Source organism: Rattus norvegicus, chromosome 7 (genome assembly GCF_021556685.1).
Source record: "Rattus norvegicus strain SHRSP/BbbUtx chromosome 7, alternate assembly SHRSP_T2T, whole genome shotgun sequence".
NCBI classification, from domain to species: domain Eukaryota; kingdom Metazoa; phylum Chordata; class Mammalia; order Rodentia; family Muridae; genus Rattus; species Rattus norvegicus.
This window is the reverse complement of record NC_141540.1, coordinates 64,582,501-64,592,845: the sequence shown is the minus strand read 5'-3', so window position 1 is coordinate 64,592,845 and position 10,345 is coordinate 64,582,501. Positions and strand designations below refer to the sequence as shown.

Below are 10,345 nucleotides of genomic sequence, written 5' to 3'. Positions count from 1 at the left end.
CGGTTTCACATGTAGGAGATGAAATACAGAAGTGTGTGTGTGTGTGTGTGTGTGTGTGTGTGTGTGTGTGTGTGTGCACATAGTCCTCACCCTTTCCTGGGACCAGCAACACCCTGAAAGGAGTGAATGTAGGCATTGCTGAAATCCTCTTCTCTCAGGACCACTTCAGGTTTGGTGGAAGTTAGCATAACCGGTGAGACCAAGGAAAGCCACGTCCACCTGAAGGATGCAACGAGCAAAACGCAACCTCTGGAATCCTACTCGAAATGGGTCAGCTGTGCTTAACCACGAGGCAAGCCCGGATGGACTCAAACTCAAGGGCATTTTGTAGACTCTTTGGTTTGTAGTTTTCCAAAGACTGAAGTCATGTACATCTGGGAAAGACTGAGGGACACAGTGTGGAGGGATCAGAACATGCCCCTCCCCCAAATCATCACCTTCCCGAAGGCTCATAACCAGGAAGTTGGACAGAGTTCAACCAGCATCTCTGGATTTCCTGCCGGTTACACACCTCCTATTCCAGTTTTCTAGAATTAATTTAAATTAATTTTAAGACATGTCCAGAGTCACAGCACATGAACTAGGAGAAGCAGGCACATAAATTCAGTACCCACATGGTGGGGCACATAAACTCAAGAAGCTTCATGATAAATCTGCTTCAGGCCAGGGGTGGTGCACCTCTGTGATCCCAGCATGGGGAGGTGCAGGTTTGAGGGTCAGAGTTCAAGGGCAAGTTCCATGCCACCGTAGGCCACAAGTGGCTCTAACTTAATACAAAGTAAGTAAGTAAGTGAATAAATGAACCTGCTTCTGCCTAGGGTCCACCTACATAGTATACATTCCTGGAAGTGAGGATACCAATTACACCTGTATGTGTTAGCTGCACACACCAGGGAGATACATTTACAGAAACATGCTTTAGTGATGTTTCTTTCCATTCCAGGAGCCATGCTGGGGGCTCAGTCACACATCTTCCAGTTCCGATGATGGCGGCCACTCAGCTTCTTTGCAGTAATATTTACTGGGTGTCCTGGGTACCGAGAGACTCCTATCATTCCCTAGTTAGCCAATAGTTTCTACTATTTGGTATTTCCACAATCACCTTGAAGACACCTTGAGCTTCCTTAGTACCTGCGTTTTTAAGGCCATGAGTTATTTTTCCTTCCTAAGATCTGACTGGTAATATAACCCACCTATCTTTAGTTAGCAACCACCAGTTCAAGTTGTTTGCCACACCATACAAATAAATGACAGAGAAAAATCACAGTGGAGTAAACCACTCACATCTCAGAATAGGCACAGTTTGGGCGAGAACACTGAAATACCATCGGCTGAGGGCACTGGACAGCCTTTTGGAACAAGGAGGGATGATGTTCACATAATGAGGTATGGTTGTATATTATCAAAACGAAAGTCGTTAAATTCGGAGTTGCGTGAGTAAGTCTAAAGGGATTTGGTCTGCGTGGCTAATGTTACATAGTACTAGGAGGTTAGCGGAGGGCAGCATATTAAGCATTTTAATTGGCCTACCCAGCCAATTGTTCTTCCTGTCTCTATAGACCAAAGTCATGTTTACCAGGAGCCTCAGGGTTAGGTCAGGCCAGGACTGAAGTATGACAGGACTGGAGACAAGGAACTGAAGCAAAGCTAGTTCAGTATCCGGGCAGCATTAGGTCTGGTCAAGGCAGAAGCTGCTGGCTGGATGGCTATGGGTTTTCCAGACTAATTAATCAGGACTCCCAGCCCTATTGAATATGCCAATTGATAAGTGGAAACAACTTTTAACCACTAAAGTCTAGCTTGAAACTTGGAGTGGCGCTAGCGATAGTGAGACCTGATTGGCTGACTCCAAAGCTACAAATCATATGCCACAAGGAACATTTGCTGGTTGTCTCCCATAGACATTCTTACAGGTGACAAAGCACAAACAAGCCGGAAATGACACTGACCAGCCTCTTTTGCAACTTGGGCAGAAATCTTGCCTGAGACAGTACAGATGTCTCATTAAAACAGAGGCTGGGAAGCATAGTGAAAGGAAGGGATTATTTTTTAAAACACATATACATTTATTTATTTGTTTCATGTATATGAGTACACTGTAGGTGTCTTCAAACACCAGAAGAGGGCATCAGATCCCATTAAAGACGGTTGTGAGCCACCATGTGGTTGCTGGGAATTGAACTCAAGACCTCTGGAAGAGCAGTCAGTGCTCTTAACCACTGAGCCATCTCTCCAGCCTGGGAAGGAATTCTTATTCACTGCTGCTGGGATGAGAACTGGTGGGGCCGTTGTGGAAATCGGTGTGAAGACTTCTAACAGAATGTCTTGGTTGCTAGTGCTGTGATGAATCACTGCGGCCAAAAACAAGTTGAGGAGCAAAGGTCTTATTCTGCTTACACCTCCAAATCATCGTTTCATAGTCTGCTCTCTTGCTCTTCCTCTCTCTGGCGATTCATGTGTTCCTGGCTTGTATAAAATAGGAGCCCAGGCATCTCTCTTTGCCTCTTTCGTCAAACTCCATATGATACTCCCCACCTGTTCTTCTAAGGCATGGTCCAGTCATATCCCTCCAGCTACACACTTCATCCCTTTCCAAGCTTCCTACTATTCGTAACAATCATCCATGTCAAACCCTTTAAAACGAAACTCTCCTCACAGTGTCCTCCACCCCTAAAAATGTTTCTCCCTTTGAGGGGTAGGGGGTGAGCAAAATACTACTGAGATTTTACAACTCTACCATTGAACTCCGTTGGTTTGATGAACAAACCAAACTCCATTAGTTTGAACAGTAAGCAAATGGGTTATTTTACAGAGTGGCTCATTCAGGAAACAGCCCAGCCCTCGATTAGTTAGCCCAGATTACAAAAGATTTGGAGCAGGGTTTCAGCTTCTTCCTACTTTTGCTCTTTATTTTGAGTCCATGGCCAGGCAAAAGTAAGGAGTTTGGGGGCGGGGGGAAGTCACTCAAGGAGGAAACTCCAAGAAGAAGGAATTGCCACTGACGAGAGGCTGTGTGTTTGTGTGTGGGGTCAGTGTGGACTTCGTTCATGGCCTTCCATGCTGGAGAGTTATTGTAAAACAAGAGTGGAAAGTTCTTCACAGGAGACTGGGGAGAGTGGAAGCTTTAGCTAGCATCATGGTTCCCAATCCTTAAAGCAATTGGCTTTGGTTTAAAAAGAAAAACAAGGGGCTAGAGAGGTGATTAAGCAGGTTAGAGTACTGTCTGCTCTTCCAGAGGACCCAGGTTCAGTTCCCAGCACCCACATTAGCATGCTTAAAAGGATATAAAAAATAGGCAATTGAAGCTAATAAGTTGTAATGTCTATAGTACGGGGCTTGAAGAAGGGCATTGGTAGCAAAAGTTGAAGACTACTCCAAGATGGCAAAAAGACAGACATTGACGTTATCTTAGCTCGTCTCTGAGTCGCTATGACAAAGCAGGACAGACTACATAGATTACAAACAACACTACCTTGTTTTTTAGGTTTCCACAGGCTGACACATAACCAAGGTGCCAGCCGATGCGGTGTCTACTGAAGACAGACTTCCTGATTCATAGATGGCTCCCTTTGAGCCTTCACATGGCAGAAGGGATTTAGAAAGACTCCGCAGGACCTATTTTATGAGGCCATTAATCCAGACTATGAAGTCGAGGTCTCAAGATCTACCCACTTTCCTCAATGGTCCACCTGCCAGGACCATCATTTCACACCCTGAGATTTGTGACAGACGAGCATTCAGGCCACAGCAGAGGGGGTTAAGTCATCTGACCCTGATAACCTCTGCTTGGCTTTTGTGCTTCTCTACATATGTTTTCTCCTTTCTTTGCCAACCCTTACCATGATCCCTAAATAGTCTTTCTCATTTTCTCATCCTCAATAAACAAGTGAACAGAGATGGAAATGAACAGTCAGCAGGTTTTTATTAAACAACTTGAATCAGCATGATCATAAGATTAAGGAAATTGGTTATTTCCTAGTGCTATGAACTTTTGATTTCTGAAGGTTTCAAGCAGAGATGGGCAAACAGCCCTGACAAACGTTGTAGTCCGAACCAAAGTGCTGGATACAAGCAAGTGAGCGTTCTACGCTACCATTCAAAGGTGCAGAGCATTTATAGGGGCAGATGAACCGTTGTAGGGAATTGAAAAGAACAAGCAGGAGACAGAGTTGAGAAGAAATGGGGTCCCATGACAACATGAGACTCCTGGGGTAATACAGAAAGAGAAAGCAAGAGAGAGTGTTCAAAGTAAGTGGCAACATTAGAGTTTGGTTTACATGCCAAAGCCACACTTTGAAACCACCTTAGGCCACGTCTGTACTGAAGCCTTAAACTGAATAGCATTTCCAGTCTGTCCTGGTGACCAATCCCTTGTGAGTAAATTATTGCATGAGGCATGAAAATTCACACTTTGGGCTTTCTATCAGCAGAAACGGGTTTAAGAACAATTCTCAACAACCTTTGAACTCCAGTGTGGCAGAGAGTAGAAATTATTAGTGGAGAGTATTTTTGTTAAAAGTAAAGGAATCTGTTCGGTGACTGATAATAATTTATGTACTACTTTTTCTCCCATGAGCGAAGTATGCATGCCAATAGTTGTAAATAATGGGCTAAATGCCAATAAGGAAAAAAAAAAAAGAGGAACACAGACAAAAGAGGTGCTCTGCTCATTGTGGAAGACAAAATTGTTGAGATCTACTAATTATATTAATTAACTAAAATGAATAATGTATCAGGAAAGGAGGCTGATTGATATCACTAGTAATGAATTTAAATCACATAACAAGCTTTTCAAGATGCGTGTCAGATTTCACAGGCACCCCTTAGCCACAGACTTCTCTGGAGCTATCAATTTCTAGTTCATGATGGGAAAGCAAGTGTGGGTGGACAGGTAACTTGCTACAGGTCATGTACCAAATGGCTGGCAGGATCTAAGCTCAAGATAGAAAAAGTTCAACTACTGTAGTATATAATCCTTCAAGTGTCAATTTGTATTTCAAGGTATTTTCACAAAGGATTATATCATATTGTTGAAAGAATGTCAAGCAATAGGTAAAATAGGAGTGGTGGAAATACAGAAATGGCTTCACAGTGACTGACTGAATGAATGAATGAATGAATGAATGAATGAATGAATGACAGAGACAGTTTCCTAGTGGAAAGACCTGTTGAGGTCAGGCTGAAAACGCTTGGTTCAATTTTTCACTCATCATGAGTGCTGTGAAGCATACATATGTATGTAATGGACACAGATAGCCCTAATCTGTTTCATGCACCCATGCTTAACATTACAACCAAGGACCCACATGGTACCATTGGGATATGTGTCAAAGCATCCTTGGGGGGACCACTGATAATATTAATTTTCATGCAACAAATGGTTGGACTCTAGAACAAGCAGATGAGTCACTATGAAGAATGCTGTGGTTCGGATGAGAATGGCCCCCATTGGGTCATATGTTTGAATCCTTGGGCTCCAGTTGTTAAAACTGATTAGAAAGAATTAGGATGTGTGGCCTACCCCAGAGGAGATGTGTCACTGGGAGCAGGTTTTTGAGGTTTCAAAAGACTTACATCACCTCTACTGTCCCTCTCTGTCTCTCTGCTTTGTGGTCATGGATCAAGGTGTGGACTCTCAGCTGTGCCTTTGCTCCACCATTGTGGTCTCCAGCCCTTTGAGACCAGGAGCCAAATTAAGTGCTTTCCTTTAAATGCCACCTTTATTTGTGATGTTTTACCACAGCAATATAAAAACGAAATTAAGACAAGTGCTACGTAACCACCACTGGGCAACAGAAACAAGCCAAAGGGAGAGTTAGCCAGGATACTATGGCCCCTAATCTCAACGGATAGGCCAGAATACAGAGCTTCCCAGTGTCTGAAGTTCATTTACTTCATATAACACAGCCATAGGAAGGGGGGGGGGGGTTCCCAGTATCATTTTTATTTGAAGATGATAGGTTCTTTATAGCATTAGAGTGTATTCAACACAGGTGAATGCATGTTCATTGAAGAGTAATTTGAATAGGTAGGACTTAAAATCACAAAGTAAAAAACAACAAAAAAATCCAAACAACAAACAAACAAAACGCCATAGGCAGGATAAGAATTTGGAGGAGGGGCTAGAGAGATAGCTCAGTGGTTAATAGGAATGGCTACTTTTCCAGAGGTCCTGAGTTCAATTCCCAGCAACCACATGGTGGCTTATAACCATCTGCAATTGGATCCAGTACCCTCTTCTGGTGTGTCTGAAGACAGTGACAGTGTACTCATACACATAAAATAAATAAATAAATAAATCTTTAAGACAAAAAAAATTGGAGAATTTGAAAGAACAGGAAAATTTCATTGTTCTCTGGGATTTTTTCTGGTCTTTTAAGGTTGTGTTAACTGTGCCCTAGCCCTGACTCAGCACATTTAGTCTATAATCACTGTTTCTTAAGGTGCGTGATTTTCCCCATTGCTTTCAAATTTTCTGAGAGCAGGGGCCTGGTCAGTCATGTTAACCTTCCTCACTAACTAAGCCTCGAAGGCTCTGGTGTCGGAGATGGAGAGATGTCTCAGCAGTTAAGAGCACATGCTGCTCCTGTAAAGGACATGAGTTCTCACAATTGCCTGCCACTCCAGGGACTCCAACACCTTCTTTTCACCTCCTTAGGTACCTGCTCACATCACACACACACACACACACACACACACACACACACACACACACACACATTAAAAAAAGATTCATTTTAAAGGTTCTGGCTACTGTGATCATTCAATAGATTTAGTAAATAAATGAGTTAAATCAATGCCTATTGGGAGAGAAGCCACTGCTGGTCTCTCATTTGCGAAAGCATGTGACTTAGAAGCATCAAGTGTCAGGAAGTATAGAACACCCTAAAAATAGGATCTAAACCCCTCTTTTCCTGTAATGTTACCAGGGGCTGGGCAGGATGCTGCCTTACCTGGACCCAAGCCTTTTGTATTTGTGCTTTTAAGTGACTGTGAAATTTAAAGGGGCAAGAGAAAGTCACCGGCTACACTCCTCCAATCCCCTCCTACACAAGGAACTTCATTATCTTAAAATCACCACTCAGGATACAGAGTACCACAGGAGTGTTAGCTTTTCATGAGTCTGTATAAAGCAAACAGATAACATATCTCTGTTCCCCACGTGTCTCTCTCAGGGCTGTAGTTGGCATGTCTTTGTTATTCTTTAGGAAGATTCTATTCTTGGGATTATTAAGGGTGTGTGCAGGAAGGAGATCTGTTGAACATGGACAGTATTGTCTCCAAGAGTGGTTTGTTGAGGGTTGTAAAGACGGTTACCACATAAACAAAGAGAAAGAGATGGCAGCTTTGAGAGATTTCATAAGAAACAGTTGTCCTGACACTGCTGTACACTCAGAAGACAGGCTCCAGAGACTAAGAGAAGCTTCTCACTTTTGCATGTCCTTCTAAGTCTGAGTCAAGAAGAGTACTGCTTAGCCAAATACTCTTACCCAACAATAACAGCTATGGAGATTTGTATCGATTTGTATTCAACCAGGGCAATAAAATGAAGACTCTACTTGACAACAAAGAAGAGTGGGAGGAGGAACAGGAGATTGCAGAGTGCATTGAAGTGCCAGCGAGAGAGGCATAGAGGGTTTGTTAGCAGAGTCCAGATAGGTATTTCTCTGTTCTCACTTTGTCATAGAATTCCGGGTTTTAGCCATCCACATTTTTATGTAACTAAGAACTACATTCCCCAGTGTTGTGTGGTGCTATTCCTCAGGAGACGTGAACAACTGTGCACTCACCCTAGACAGGGAACCAATGAAAGACCACCTTAAATTTACCACCAAAGCACAACTTGGTTATATACTGAAGTATGGGTGCTATTTCTAAAAGCAGAAAATACTCAAAGACAGCAATTATCACCGAAGCCCACCCCAACATGAGCAACAAATCATGAATTCTAGAACCCTAGAAACAGCGAACAGTTTGAAGGCCTGGCAGGTTAAAGAGTGTCTCTGCTAGGTAGCTCAGCTAATCTGAGTCTCTTCTGGACAGTTTGGCCGATAGCTGCCTCTTCCAGGAGGCTTGCTGGTCTGATCTTTTCCTAGGCAGCACAGCTTGAGAGAGTCTCTCAACAGTCCTTAGTGCTTATATACACCCGCGAGAGTGTGGGCCTAGTGAATCTGGTCAATTTGGGGAACTTCATGGAGCTTTTGTGTTGTTTACCCCATAAGCTTGAGAAGCCTCCCTGTAGCCTCCCAACCATGGGCTATGAAGAGATTTTGGCTTTCGACTTGGTTTTCTTTTCTTTCAGTTGATACTCAGAAGCCATGATGTAATGGGATGGGATATGTTTCACCTCCCTCTACAGCAATTCTCAATCTTCTTAACGCTGCAACCATTTACTATAGTAGTGTATCATATTATGGGGACCCCCCTCAACCCCAAAGTTATTCTCGTTGCTACTTCATAACTGTAATTTTGCTACTGTTATGAAGGGTGATGTAAATATCTCATGTGCAGGATATCTGATGTGTGACCCCCTGTGAAAGAATTACTTGACCCCCAAAGGGGTTGGGACCCACAGGTTGAGAAGTACTTCTTCAGAACATCGTTTAGCCTTATGAGCTCTCCTCCAAGATGGAGCTCTTCTTGGAGGAGAGTGCTTCCGAGCACTCAGACTCACAGGCAGCATGTGACAACAAGCTCTGGGTAATGAGAGCCTGGGGTTGGCAGGGACTGGCAGGTTGGTCCCTGGTCTTCATCTTCCTGGACACACCTTCTCCTTGAGCCTGGGCTGAACTTAGTAACTCACTTCCACTGACCACACTAGACAAGAGTGAGAGGCTAGCGCTCTCACCGATGGGTCGTGAAGAGATTTTCTTCCTTTTGCCTGATGCTTAGAGAGAAGCCAGGATGTGATCTTATGGAGAGATCTATGTTGCAAGAAAATGCTTGTCTTCACCCGGCAACCAGCAAGGATCGGAAGCTTGCCAACAACTGTGTAAATGAGTCCAGAGCCCTGGAAGGTGAGCCTTTGAATGACTAGGGACCATGCAAACTCTAATTACAGCAGTGAGAGAAACCTTGGGCTGTGAGTACCCAGCCAACTTTTATGCGGTTTGCTGACCGGCAAGAAACTGTGAGATGATAAATGTTTGCTGTTTTAATCTACTATGTTTTGGTATAATTCATGATATGACAAAAGGCAACTAACATGGATACAAAAGATTTTCCACGAGGCACCTGTAGAAGGTCTGCTGTTTCCTAAAGGAAAGCAGCATAGACAACATGCCCCCCTACTACCTAGAACATAGCTATGCTGGATAGATAGATATTCACCAGTCAGCTTGGATCATGAGGTTAAGATGCTTGTGGTTGAGAGGCAGAACAGGGTGACCCTGAGTACTGAGACCCTGTAGTGATGCTGAGCAGATTTCTAGGCCAGCACTACTGGGAACTGGCCAAAAACTGGATCCCCACAGCCGGCATGTGGGGCACTGTGGATCCTGTGGGATTGGTGTGGGTCACGGACTGGCGGCTGATCCTGGACTGGGTGTCTTATATCAATGGCAAGTTTAAGAAGGACAATTAGGCAGCTCCCTCCCCACCACAGGCCTCAGTGCATGCACGGAGTCCTCAGAAATGGCTTCGTCCTGTGGAGGACATGGAGGCTGTCTGCATCGATCCAGGGAGCTCCTGCATTGATGGACACTGGAGCTGCCTTGACTGGTGCAGCACTAAACCTTGTTCTTGTGCCTTGGACGCCTGGCTCCATCTGTGTCCTCTCCCTCGAGGATTTCCCAGCTCAAGGATCCTTTCAGCTCCCAACATTTGCACATCCGGGAGAGTCTTTAATGTCAGGCAGAAATCCTTATTGCCCTCAAATATTTTCTGGAAAAAAAAGAGAGAATGCTTGTGGATATGAGTGGGAGGATCTTGGGCTCCTGAGGACCTCCTGTCTTCTTGGTTATGGTTTATTGGCTCTCTAGCTTAAACTTTCCTGAAAAATAATTACAACTTGAGTTCTATGTGCTAGTGTATTAAACCAAACTGGTACAGGTAGACGGTGAAGGGCCAGAGACTCTGACAGTGATGAGTGTGAATCAGCTGGCAAGGGAGTGGAACGTTGAGAGTGGTACTCTCAGAAGATGAGCGGCATATGTATTCACGATAAAGAACAGAGTCTCCATGATTAGGTGTTTCCATTATAAAGCAGAGTCTCCAACTGCTGTTGTCAAAGGTGCTCTGTAGAAAACTGTCTTGGTAACATTAAAGATACCCCCACCCCAGTTCCCTAGGCAGACATTTACGGTAGCCATTTCTTTGCATACAGTGAAATACTTGATATTTTAAC

At 43.9% G+C, this 10,345-nt stretch overlaps 1 pseudogene; it reads left to right on the top strand.

Moving 5' to 3' along the window:
- Positions 1-9,172: 9,172 nt before the first annotated feature.
- On the top strand, positions 9,173-9,879 carry Uqcr11l1 (ubiquinol-cytochrome c reductase, complex III subunit XI like 1; annotated as a pseudogene).
- The last annotated feature ends 466 nt before the right edge of the window (positions 9,880-10,345 follow it).